This window comes from Jaculus jaculus, chromosome X (genome assembly GCF_020740685.1).
Source record: "Jaculus jaculus isolate mJacJac1 chromosome X, mJacJac1.mat.Y.cur, whole genome shotgun sequence".
NCBI classification, from domain to species: Eukaryota; Metazoa; Chordata; class Mammalia; order Rodentia; family Dipodidae; genus Jaculus; species Jaculus jaculus.
In genome coordinates this window covers 85,384,150-85,398,184 of record NC_059125.1, presented here as the reverse complement: position 1 = coordinate 85,398,184, position 14,035 = coordinate 85,384,150, and the positions used below count along the sequence as shown (strand labels likewise).

The following is a 14,035-nucleotide window of genomic DNA, read 5'->3' as shown; positions in this document are numbered from 1 at the left end:
TAGAGGGGTTGGAATTGAGTAGAGCCACCCTGCAACGTTTCTTGAAGGAATGTGATACAGCAGCCCCCTGGTTTGCCGTGTCGGGAAACTTGACAGTGACCAGTTGGGAAAAACTAGGAAGAGATTTAGATTTTGCTAGAGAACATGGAACATTTATAAATTGGATTTGTCCATATTTAAAAATCCCTAATTATGTCTTAAAGCCACTATTCAAAATATTAGAGGGAGATACAGCTTTAAATTCACCTAGAATCCTGACAGAAGATGACCAAAAAGCTATTAATGTTGTTAATGAAGAGATTTCTACTGCCCAATTACATAGAGTAATAGAAGGAACACCTGTAGATCTTTGCATCTTGTAAACAGTAGAACAGCCGACAAGTGTATTATGGCAGCAAGGTCCTCTGTTGTGGATACATCCTAAAAGCTCTCCTGGAAAAACAGTGGAGCATATCCCCACAGCTTTGGCTGTTCTTGCTATTGAAGGACTCCGCCAGTGTCTACAACATTTTGGGTTCATGCCACAGACTCGTATTATGCCTTATGACAGTTATCAAGTCAGAGCCTTAACTGCAACTATAGATGCTTGGGCCATTTTAAGTTGTTGCTTTGATGGAAAAATAGATAATCATTATCCTAAACATCCTCTTATGACCTTTTTTAAATTGCATCCGGTTGTGTTCTATAAAGTGACAAAAACCCAGCCTATCGAGTGTTACAATTAAAATTTAATATAACACGTGCAGAAGCCAGAGAAATTGTCTTAGCATGCCCAAAATGTATAGTTTATTAAAATCTCCCCTCATTTGGTATCAATCCCAGAGGGTTACTTCCATTACAATTATAGCAGATGGATGTTACACATCAGCTCATCTGTCCAGGCTCTTATCCTCCCAATTGCAGGGAAGCTGGTCTCAAGGTTTTTAACAGTTGTTGCAGGATCTACGGCTTGAAATAGTGACGGTGAATTCTACTCGAGTGGATCTTTCTCTGGCAACTGGGCTGACGACATGGATCTCCGCTGCAGTGAATCATCTAAAGGAGTGGGCGGGCATAGGAGCCCTGGGGGGAATGCTGATATTAGTTTGTGTGGTGTGCATGTGGTGTATTTGTCACCTCAAAAGGGCACAGGCCTGCACCTCTGCCATGATAGTTCAGGCCTTTGCTGTGATAGAAGAAGGACAGTCTCCCCAGATTTGGCTTGCTGCCCTTAAATAGTGGCTTCCTAAGTATTCATCACACTCGGGGTGCGAGGCAAAGCACTGCACAGGGGGTTACCTACGAGCAGTTGGGCGACTCTCTGGGAGGCATGTTTGATTGCATGAAGGTTGTACTCATATTCCTTCCCCTGGGAAAAGGGTACTTGCACACCAGGGATCAGACCTCTACCTCTGAAAGGCCCAAGAATTCAGAAGCCCAGAAATACTATCACGCTCCAAGGGGAGCTTAAGCGGGCCCCTGCATACCTCAAACTCCAGGCTTTACTCTCTGTTGGAAGCAAGTAAAGTATCCCTCTTCTCATTATATCAGAGCCTGCTCCTAATATAAAACTAGGTAAAAAGGGCATGAGATAGCCCTCAGGGATGGGAAATGAGTAATGAATTGAACCACTTATTTGGTCTCTGTTAATAGCCTGCACCATAAGCCTTAATAGCCCACACTGTAAGCCTTAGTAGCTCACACCATAAGCTGTAGCAGCCTGCCTCAGACCACCAAGGTCGTAGGAGGCTGATACCATACTCTACTACCCCCACCTAAGGACCTGCGCAAATGCTGACCTCCAACGTCATAGGAGACTGGTACCACACTCTGCTACTCCCACCCAAGGACCTGCGCAAATGCTGACCACAAAGGTCATAAGAGAATGATTGGTCCATGAGGGGCTTGAACAAATTAAACTAATTGGCTTAGAAACTATGGGGTGGCACAAACTGACTGGCTCGCACCCTGAGGGCTCCTGATATTAAAAAAATGATTGGTCTAATGCACAGGCTTTGTTAAAAACCCTATAAAAACTGTCCCATTCCTGCATTCGGGGCTCTGCAGTGCTCTACCCCTGTGCGGTGTACGACTATGGGCCCCAGTGTGCTTGGAATAAAATCCTCTTGCAGTTTGCATCAAGACCGCTTCTCGTGAGTGATTTGGGGTGTCGCCATATCCGGGCAGAGCATGGGGTCCCCCTCCTGGGGTTCCTTCACCTCCACCCGTTGTGTCCTGCCGTTGCGCCTTTTAAAATAATAAATAAGGGGGGGCTGTGGAGAGCCCCTCGGGCCAAGCCCTAAAGATGGTGCCTGAAGGAAGTTCTATGCTTGGGACAAACAAGTCCATATTTGGAGGAGCTCGCCCTCACCGCTGCTCATTGGCTTCTGATGCTTGCCTGGAGAGGTTGCATAGCCTGGGGTGATTGGGCGGAGTGAGTGCGCTTATAAGGAAGCCCCGCCCGAGGCTCGGGGGAGATGAAGCTTGAAGTTGCCTGAATAAACTGCTGTAAGGAGAACTGGTGGTTGTGTCTTCCTTGCTGGTCGAGGAGGACATGACAAGTTTGCTTAGAATGATTTTTTCCAACTCCATATATTTACCTGCAAACTTCATAATTTCATTTTTCCTTACTGCTGAATATAATTCTATTTTGTATATTCAATACATATTCATTATGTATTCATCAGTTGATGAGCAGCTGTGCTGATTCCAGTTCCCTCAGTAGGAGGAAACCCATATTTTGTACTGGAGACCAAGTCAGAATTCCATGATCAGGAAAGACTGGGCTGTCACACCAAAAATTTCCTAAACAATTTTTGATACCCCCTTTAATCTAAATTCCTCTCATGCTTGGTAGAAGATTCTGTCTCATTTCACAGGTGGCAGAAAAAAAGAAGGAAAGTCTAGATCCTTCCAAAAGACAAAACAATTGCCAGTTGCCTACCATGAGACTTTTCACCTCTAACTCATCTACAGGGCCCAGGAGAAATTGTAGAGGAAGTGAAATCATGAATACTTCTCTCTCACTGTAACCTGAAAACTAGTCTCCTGTTGATGGTAGCAGACATTTAGAATAATAATAACCTATGAAAGCGTAAAAGCAGAGACTACAAAAACCTCAACACTAAATAAAACTGTCAATAGGCCTGATATTGCTTAGGGAATATTGCATTAGAGGGAGAAGAAAGAGTATAAGAGCCACAGAGTGGATAGGAATACCTTAATACACAGTCTCTCCTACCCCATAGGGCCTGACTTAGGACTTTATGACCACATAGTGATTACCATAACCCCACCGAGGAAGACCTCCAGGGTAATGGGAATTGGAGTGAAGGGATAATACTATATAACCTGTTATAACTTATATAAAATAAAATTTGAAAAGAAGAAATCTATAAATAAATAAATGAATAAATAAAAGATAGAAGATAACCACTCTGAATTTCTTATCTGACCTCTGCATGCATGTACTCATACACACACCCATAATACACATACATACATACACACACACACACACACACACACACACACACACACAAATAATAAAAGAGATATTATGATAGTCACTATTGATTTGCCATATTCCAATGTTTTGATAAACATTTTACTGTTTTATTCTTTGTCTATTAATTGTGTTAAAACAGCAGAATCTACACTTAGTTATTTCTCTTTCTTTTTCTCTTTGTCTTTGGGTTTAGAAGTGATTCCCTTAAACTGAAATGAGATGATAGTAAACTGAAATGGAATTTTTCAAAATTTCATGTATTTTCATTGCACTTATATAATACTTACTGCACTGATCAAGTTATTTTATGTGGAATTTACTTTTGTATATTTTATTAAATAAGGAGTTATGTTTTTTAAATTTGGATTTGCATCCAATCACTATTCATTGCAGTCACTTGAAATACCCTCTTTATGATATATAAATTTTTCTAGCACTTTATTACTTTCTTGTTTTGTTTCTAGACTATAATTCTAGTAAAGTAGCTACATCAACTGAATTTCATTTGAACATACTGACCATCACTCTTCTCCATTACCTTGAGACTTTTAGATTAATTTTTTTTTGCAAACATTTGCTATTACAGGTAAACTAAGAGTAAATATTCTCTTTTCTATGTTATCCAGTTCTGGGAAAGTATTTTGGAAATCATCCATTTTTTTATAACATTTAGACATCACTAATAAAATGTTAAACAAACTGTTAAATCACACAAGAATCCATACAGTTTGCATCAACTTTCCCAAAGTTCAAAGCAATGGTTCTTTGTTTTGTATTACTCATAGTTATATGGCAAATTTATAAGATTATTAGTGAAATGACTTGCAGATTACAAATCTGAGAATTTTTGTTTCCTCTGGGATAAGAAGTAGAATTTCAATTCTCATAGTTGTATCTAAAGAATAGGTATCCATTATGATTAGTATAACATACTATTGTTTGCAATAGTTGCTAATAGCATTCATACTTCTATTCATTTACCATGTGCATAGGATAATGGGTGCTTTTGTCTTTATGGATATCAATACTACTATAGTGTTCAGTTTTATTTCTGGAAACAGCAATATTTTGGTAAAATAATATTTAAAATAATTTAAAAATATACTTTTTGTCCAGATCACCATATACCAAGAACATATGAATTAAAATCAGTATATTGTGTATGATATACTTGCAGTAAACTTAATAAGGCATATAGAGAAGTACTTTAAACCATATACATAAATCTATATGCTCGACTAGGAATTTCCTATCATTTAGACATTCAGAAAAAAATGATAAAGAGAAATCATATCTAGCAAATAGGTAGATATTAAAGCTTTTAGCAATATTCAATCATTAATTACTAATATAATGTGCTGCAAGTCAAGAGAGACTGAAAATCTATGTTAACATATTAATAACATTATATTAACTGTTGGGTACAACAGTGTACAAGACCAACTATTCATCTTTATCCAATTGCTTTCTATATAGAAAGGCTGTTTAAAAACAAAATCTAACTTAAGAATTTGAAGGAAATTATATATTAGGGAAATTACCAAGTAGACCAAAGTCCATACAAGAGTCTGGTTTCCTTATTTCAATACATGTTCCACACTCAATTGCATGGAATATACAAATTTGCTCCAGAAAGTGCTTAATATGCATTATCATCAGCCAATGTACTATCCTTATATTTTCTCCTGGAGTCTATTGAGAAGAACATATATGCTAGTCAATACATGTGTTTCCAAGCGGGCAGAAATTTCAGTTTCTATCATATAACAGACACAGACATTGACACTATATACGGACAATATATTTTCTGCTTTTCTGCAGCTCTCATGAATAGTACCCTTGCCCACCTACTGGTTTTTTGGTTTTTTGAGGTAGGGTCTCACTCTGGTCCAGGCTGATCTGGAATTAACTCTGTAGTCTCAGGGTGGCCTTGAACTCATGGCGATCCTCCTACCTCTGCCTCCCGAGTGCGGGGATTAAAGGCATGCGCCACCATGCCTGGCTATCAAATTAAATTGTTGATGTAACATTTCTGATTAACAAAAATATAGAATTTCACATGGCTTTATGAAAATTTACGTCTATATTCTAAACTGCTTTTTTGACCTACATGGTAAATATCAGGCCCCTCAGCTGTTTTTATCACCACACCACACTCCAAATGAGATATGAGCTGATAACAGTAATGAACTCAACATAAAACCCTAGTAAATCACCACCATATTTTCTTATAAGTCTGATAGCATTCTGAACTATCATACTTTATTTTTACCATAGCACATCAACATAAGCATCATACAAAGAGAAATGATAGGAGGAAAGGGCATTTAATTGCTATCTTTCCAGAAAAAAAAAATTTTTTTCAGTCCTTTTGTAACAATCACTATCAAGCATTATCTATGTGACTTTAAAGATATTTTCAATGATAATGCAAGGAAATGCACTTAATACAGATAATCACATAATAAATTATTTAAACTGTTTAGGCCTTTTAAATGTTATTTTTCATTTAATCTCAAATCCTAAAATAAAATGTGGACATCAGAACCTCCAAATAGATAGTTTATTGCAATTTGGATTTAGACAAACCTGAGAATACACCTCTCTGTAAACTCTCAGTGAATAGATCCAATTTCAATTGACAGCAATTGAAATTCAAGAATGTAAAATTCTTTTATCCCATTGAATGATAGGGCAGATAAAAGTGCTTCTACGCCTGGCTTGGATTCAGGGAATATAATTTTCTCTGTGCATATTAAAATTCTTTATCATCATCCTTACTGAATTATGTATCAGTCTGTGACAGAAAACTTGTAAGATTAGAACATGTGTCATGTTCACTAGTTGGCTTTGAAAAGATAAAGTAAATGCTACTATAGTTGAAGCCTCTTCCCTTGAGTATACCAGGTGCAGAGGCAACTTTTCATGACTGGCTATTAAAGTAGTTGATATACGGCTGTGGGTTAGAAATTCAGGCACAGGTCATCATTAACAAAGGTGAAATAGATGCCTAAGGTAGCTTATTTGCCTCAATAATCAAAAGAAGATATACTACCATGGCAAATATAAGATACAACTTGAATTTTTCTTCATACACATCTAAGTTGTGAAACTCTAAGCCACTTCAGTAAAAACTCTGATCTCGGGGAAGTTTCTCTTTGACAGGACTCTCAAGTATTTGTCTTAAGAGTACTCAGGTCAGAATTAGCCTGAGGTGCCTGTAGTTGACAAAATCCCTTCATTCCAGGAGTGGTCAGTTTGTCCTCTGACAATTTTGATCACCTAACATTATTGAAATTATCATTTTTTAAACTTTTGTCTTGAAACTTTACTTCTTTTGCAAAGATCAGATAATTTTTTCTGATATTTGATTCTGTCAAAAAGATGCACTTTACTTACCAAATATTGGATTTATTTCCCACTTAGACCACAAGTTTGATTGTATTTATATTGGATTGGTCAAATTGGTTTGGCCTAGGGATTCTTAGAGCAAGAATAACATATATATATGCTTTATGAAGTTTTATGAGATTAAATGAGTGAAGACATACATACAAATACCTTGATAGAGTACCTGACTCATATTGCTCTGATTAATAAATCTTTATTTTACTGTTTTAATTTGTTTTTCTTCAGAGGTATCCAAGATCTCTCTTTTCCCAAACACCCCATCATCAGTCCTTTTCCTTTTCTGTTTCCAACTTCAATCTGTGTTGGTTTGAATTGGGCAAACTACTTTCCTCAAAGCTGTTTCTAAATCAGCCAATAACTCTTTATGCACAATTGCTCAAAGTTTAGAATATTAACTCCTTCTTACTATTTGTGTCCATATTAGCTAGAGCACAAATTCATGCATGCTGAAACATAAGGTGATATGGCTTCCCTCCAATCACCACTCTTAAGAAAAAAAAAAAAAAAAGAAAACTACATCTGTCCAGAAAATCATTTTTCTCTTTCTCTCCCTATGCCAGGATAAATGGACAGAAGAGTTTTATAGTGTGCACTATCTTTGGCTGCATGCCACCTGAAAGCATTCATCCATTACTAAATCAAAAATGACTTCATGGTGCTTACTGCAGCAGCATATATACTATAATTGGAATGATACAGAGAACATTAACATGGCCTCTGTGCAAAGTTGACACACCAATTCATGAAGCATTTCATAATTTTGAAACAGGCATTTTTATATGTTGTGCTGAAAGAAAAAGTTAAAGTCCTCATATAAAGGCAAATCTAGCAATAACTTCTGAAATTAGAGTTGTTTTCATTCCTTGATCTAGCACTACCAAGATGTAAACAAATCTATATACTTAATATAGGTACTTAATTTTAATAGGTTTGTAATATACCTAAAACATATGAAATGGTGTGTTTCAATAGTTACCATGAGTTATTTTTTGTGATTTTAGAGGATTAGAATGTAGGCTGGAGAGATTTCTTTATTTTATTTTATTTTATTTTGGTTTTTCGAGGTAGGGTCTCCTTCTAGCCCTGGCTGACCTGGAATTCACTATGGAGTCTCAGGGTGGCCTTGAATTCACAGTGGTCCTCGTAACTCTGCCTCCCGAGTGCTGGGAATAAAGGCGTGCACTACCACGCCCGGCTTGGAGAGATTTTTTAATGGTTAGGGCACTAGCCTACAAAGCCAGTGGACCTACATTTGATTCTCCAGGACCCACATAAGCCAAATGCAAAAGGTGGTGCATGTGTCTGGAGTTCATTTGAAGCAGCTGGAGGCCCTGGAGAGCCCATTCTCTTTCTCTTTCTCAATCTCAAATACATAAATAAAAAAGGATTAGAATGTTGTGAATTTAGGCTATTTTATTTATTATAACAATTCTTGTAAAATATGGTGGGCTAATGGATAAAACTAGAAAATATTATATTGAGAAACTCAGGCTCAGAAAGACAAATACTGTATACTGTCTCTCACAAGATCCTAGCTTATAATTGTTACATATGTATAGTTTTGTGAGAGTACTTGTTGGTAGACACCAGGAAACTAGAAAAAAAATAACACATGAGATGAATAATGACTTTGAGGGAAAGATGAAAGGATAACAAATATAAATAAATAGATATGATATAAACGTGGAAAGAAACATTCTGTGGGTGGGAGAGATATAGTGGGGAAAAGGGACAAGGAGTAGAGGGATAGAAGTGTGGTTGGGAGTGAATCAACCAAAAACTAAGTATGTATGAAAATTCCCTAATGCAGAATTACTCAGACTCTCCAACACTGAACAGCATGGAATTTACATGTGAGTCTAGGGGACACTCAACTCTCCATTTGTGTACTTGCTTTAACTTCAGCATTCCACCACCAAGCTACACATATCCCAAAGGGTCCATGCTGTTCAGCCTCCTGGACTCTACATGAGTCCACAGACCACTGAACTCCCTGCCTACTCCCTTGCTCCAAGGCTTCTTCTGTGGAGCTGCTTCAGTATCACATGGTCTCTACTGCCCAACTGTTTGTGCCCTATAGGGCCCCACCATTGAGCTCCCTCCTCTGACTGAATGGTACCAATAGTTTCCACAACTGAACTTCAAACAGCAATGAACTAAAGCGAAGGCCACTTCAGTGAAACTTAAGTACTTTTACAGGCATTCACTCAAACACTGAAATTCCAGAAAAAAACTTAGCCAATGAACAATATTCAGATGGGCAAAGCCCAAATTAAAACAAGCAACATGAAAAGCCAAATTAATGTGTCTCCTCCCCAAATTACCATCTTAATTGCCCCAAGGAGATCTACTTCTTGAAGAACAATGTGCCTAGGAACTTATAGCATTACTAATTGTTTTACAAATATTTGTGAAATTAAAAACAAGAAAGGGGCTGGAGAGGATTTCTCAGTGGTTACAGATGCTATTTTGCAAAACCTTATAGTCTGTATTAAATCCTTCATTTAGCATGTAAACCCAGATGCTCAAAGTGGGGCATACATTTGGAGTTTGTTTATGGTGGCTAGAATTGGGGTTGCTTTCATTCTGTCCCTGTCTCTGCTTGCAATTAATAAAAATATATAAACATAATTAATAAAGAAATTATTTTAATTGAAAAGAATGACTAATGATTAATATATGTGGTATATTCTCAAAAGAATAACCCATGTAAGGGATGAAGTAATGTCCCAGTCTATAAAGTGCTTAATATCAAGTCATAAGGATCTGAATTTGTCTCCTCATTTCCCATATAAATGTTGGGCATATTTGGTAGTGCACTTCTGTCATCCCAGTGCTTAGAAAGTAGAAATGGGGGAATGCTGGGGCAATCTGGCTAGTTGGACTAGTGGAATCGGTGAGCTCTGAGTTCAACAAGATATTCTGTGCTGATAAATAAATTGGAGAACAACTGAGAAAGATACCCATTGTTAATTTCTGGTCTCCACACAAGTCACAGACCTTGACCACATATATATGCTCACATAAATGCATACATGTACCTACCCCACACATACATATGTTAAAAAACCCTCATATATTCAGTGACTTGAGATATTGCTTTTTTGGCTAATATACTTAGAAAGGAAACACACTAAGTCACAAGCACTATGCTATGCAGGGAGTTGCAAGTATACTTCTTGATCTTATAATTATGATTATATTATATATTATAATATTATATATTGTATTATAATTATTATATTATAATATTATATAATATATACTATATTATAATGAGGGGGGTAGAGTTAGGGTGAATGGAGCCCTGGAGGTAAAAAGGGCAAGAAATTTCGCATTTTCCAGAAATCCAAGATCATCTGATTTCTTATCTTTTTTTTTTCTTTTATTTTTTTTACCTAGCTTGTAGAATTGTCTTTCCACAAACAGTCAGGACCCCTCCTGGGAGGGAGGTCTTTCATAGGATTTAAACCTTGTTGTTGGCCAAGTTCAGCCCCCAGAAATTGGTGGCAGAGTTAAACTCCTCCTGAGACAGGCCCTAGCCCTTACCAACTAGCTGGCCTTCTGGTTCACCTGGGCCAAAAGACAGCCCACAACTCTAAGATTATAAATGCTTTTGTAAGGGGAGTGCAGGGGCTCTCTCTCTGATCACTTGGGAACTCCCAGCTATGGGCCTCCTAGGCCTTCCTCTCCACATAGGTTCTTTATCCCCTCCAGATCCCTTACATGGCAGGAGCTCCTTCAAATTTAGTTTCTCTTTTTTTCCACACTTTTCCCCCAGATCTGTATATGGTCACATGGACTCCTGAACTACACATGGCCCACATAAACTTTTGGGCTACACTTGGTGTACTTCTGTTCTCCCCATTTTATCTCCCCTTACCTCCCAGCCTTCCCATTTCCACACTCCTTTGGACAATCTGAATGAAATGTGGCATTTTAAAAAACATTCTCTTGAATCTGGAATTGCCAATTTCTTGGTTAATTTGTAGATATGAACTTAGGGCTTGGGGTTCCAGGAAACACACAAGAACACCAATTTTACCATTGCAATAATCTAATATAACATGGGGTCCTCATTGTATATCATATACTATTTTTGAATTATTGTTTATTTAATCCTCATATTTGTTTGAAAGAGAGAGGCAGATAGAGAGACAGAGACAGAGACAGAGAGAGAGAGAGAGAGAGAGAGAGAGAGAGAGAGAATGGGCATACTAGGGCCTCCAACTGCTGCACATAACTCCAGACACGTGTGCCACCTTATGCATCTGGCTTATGTGGGTCCTGGGAAATCAAACTTGGGTCTTTTGGCTTTATAGGCAAGTGAATAAACCACTAAGCAATCTCTCCAGCCATTGTTATAGCCTTATTTGAAAAGACTTCCCGCTGCTCAATCCTGTTTTTAGTTTTTTTAGTTTTTGTTTTTGTTTCAGTATTCCTTGTTAAGAGAAGGGTAGAAGAGACAGTGTGAAGAACTCCTGCTCATGAGAAAGCAGAAGGGGGTAAAGCCCACCTAGAGATGGAAATTGGCTGCCATTTATATATTGTGAATGGGGGCCGAGCTAACCAGGCAGGACCCCAAGTTCTGGGGGCTGAGCTTAACCAACAACAATGTCAGATTCAGATTAGATCCTCCTAGAAATCTTTAATTCTAGGAAAGAAGAACTCTGGACTAGGGAAGGACTCAGGTTGCTTATGGAAAAACTGACCTAGTGAACTCTTTTAGACATGGGATAAGAAGAAGCCAGTTATTTTACTTTTGTTTTAGAGATGGGTCTCACTATGGAGCCATGCTTATTTGGAACTCAGTATGAATCCCAGAATAGCCTTAAGCTAGTGTCATTTCTCCTTTCTCAACCTCACAATTGATGAAATTATAGACATTAGTCAATATGCTAGCCTAACCATCTTATATGAGAACAATATTGTCCCACCAACTCTCATCCTGGCATTGAACATTCTTTACTCATTTCTACACTTCATTTTTCCATAGCACTTTTAATTCTCTAACCAGGTATCTAAGTTAATTGTTTATACATTTTTGTTTATAGACTGTCTATCTGGCACAAAGTAGACTTGATATTTGTTGAATGAATTAACCATATTTTAGGATGTAGGAATTTCTTTCCCTAAGTTTCACAGAGGAAACAAGACTGAGCCAACGTTAATAATTGTCTTTGGATATGTTATTAATAAAGGATAGGTATTCAATTCAAACTAAACCCCAATTCTTTCAGATTTTACAGCTCCTGGACTTAAACACTAAATGACTTCATGGCATTTATGGTGTTTCAGGCAATACTAACTGGCATATACCTGCTCAGGCACAAAGGTAGTTGTGAAACAGAATCAGCATCTGTCATGGAACCTGAATATAGCTCTCTAGAGAATAAAGCAAGCAAGATGGAAGATCACATATGTGATGAAATGGTGCCATTTGGGTTGACAGTTTCTCACATAACCTTACCTGGATAATGGGAGAAAGGCATACTTGAAGGGTTTTAGCATCAACCTACATTTTCTTCTTCACTTGCTCTGTACCATCATGTTAATGATACTTAGGCCAAGTCAAATAAAACATTTCCAACTGTCTGAGTTACAGAATCATTTCATGAGAATACATACCCATTAAAGTTTCATGCAAAGCCTTGGTGAGAGTATTTAGGCACAGTTATTTGGGCAATTGAGCCTCTGAAATTATAAAATATTTGTTAAAATGTGAGGTGAGACTTAAGCTCCGAATTTCTTCCTTAGTGGGGCTCCAAATTATAATGCATCCTAGGCAGTACAGCATGTCCTGGAAGAATTCACAAGGTTTCTACAGAGTAACTGGGACCTAGTAGTTCTGTTTCCTTACAAATTCTGCTAAATGTTTGTGTTGATTCATAAAAGCATTTAGAGGATGGCCACATTCAGAATATGCTGACAGCATAACTTTTACTAGGATGAGGGGTTTGTGTGCTCAAGAATTTGCCCTTTATAGTTTCAAAGAATTTAGTATTGGGCTGGAGAGATGGCTTAGCGGTTAAGCGCTTGCCTGTGAAGCCTAAGGACCCCGGTTCTAGGCTCGGTTCCCCAGGTCCCACGTTAGCCAGATGCACAAGGGGGCGCACGCGTCTGGAGTTCGTTTGCAGAGGCTGGAAGCCCTGGCGCGCCCATTCTCTCTCTCTCCCTCTATCTGTCTTTCTCTCTGTGTCTGTCGCTCTCAAATAAATAAATAAATAAAAATTAAAAATAAATAAATAAATAAAAATTAAAAAAAGAATTTAGTATTGTCTGTTCAATGCCTAGTAGTACCAAAGTAGACCAGAGCCTTTTAGAGTGAGTCCTAGAGTGTCAAAGGAGCTTAGTAAGTTCTGTGTGATATTTCACAGGTGAACTTGAGGCTACAGATGCTTTTATGAAAGTGCTGAGCTTATAAAAAATGACTTTTTGTGATTGCTGATTCTGAATCCATTTTTCTTCAACTCAATATTATGTTCATTATTTTTCCTGTGGTTTAGAAAACTGATTCTGGAGCTGGAGTACTGAGACTCAAATCCTAAATCAATAATTTGCTATGAGTTCTTGGACTTGTTAAGCTCACTAGTCCACTTGCTTGGTAAAAATAGGCAATTTTGAGAATTTGAAGAACATATACAACTTAGTGCACCACTAGCACATAGTGCTCTTATTGTTACATCCTCATGTGTACAACACTTTGAGAACACTTTAACAAGAAAAGAGACTTGGAGATAACAGCCCCCAAAATGGAAGATCAACTCTGTCATGGCTCATAGTAAAAACATGCAGTGATTAATTTATTAGCTTCTAGCATCTTCTTTAACAACAAAATGAAGTAGCTGAAAGAATTTGTTGGAAAATTTCTTCTTATAATTTGAGCATTAAACGTTTTTACAATCATTCCAAAATTAAAAACCATTTAAAACATATTTTTTGAAATGTACAAAAACATATTCACAATGATTTAGTACAGCGTTTTCCAATTCTATACCCCAAAAGTATGTTTTTCCTAATAACTATTGTGAAAGGAGAAATTTTTAAAAGGAAATAATAGTAAATTTTATTTCTAATTTTAAATTTTTAATTCTTGTGTTTTTTTAAGTAGGTTATATAGCACCATTGAAAGGTTTT

General features: G+C 37.4%; 1 non-coding gene across 1 annotated transcript; it reads left to right on the top strand.

Annotated features, from left to right (window-relative positions):
- Positions 1-7,553: 7,553 nt before the first annotated feature.
- LOC123456875 lies at positions 7,554-7,660 on the top strand. Its single transcript, XR_006634748.1, has one exon. It is a non-coding gene; the product is annotated as a U6 spliceosomal RNA (small nuclear RNA).
- The last annotated feature ends 6,375 nt before the right edge of the window (positions 7,661-14,035 follow it).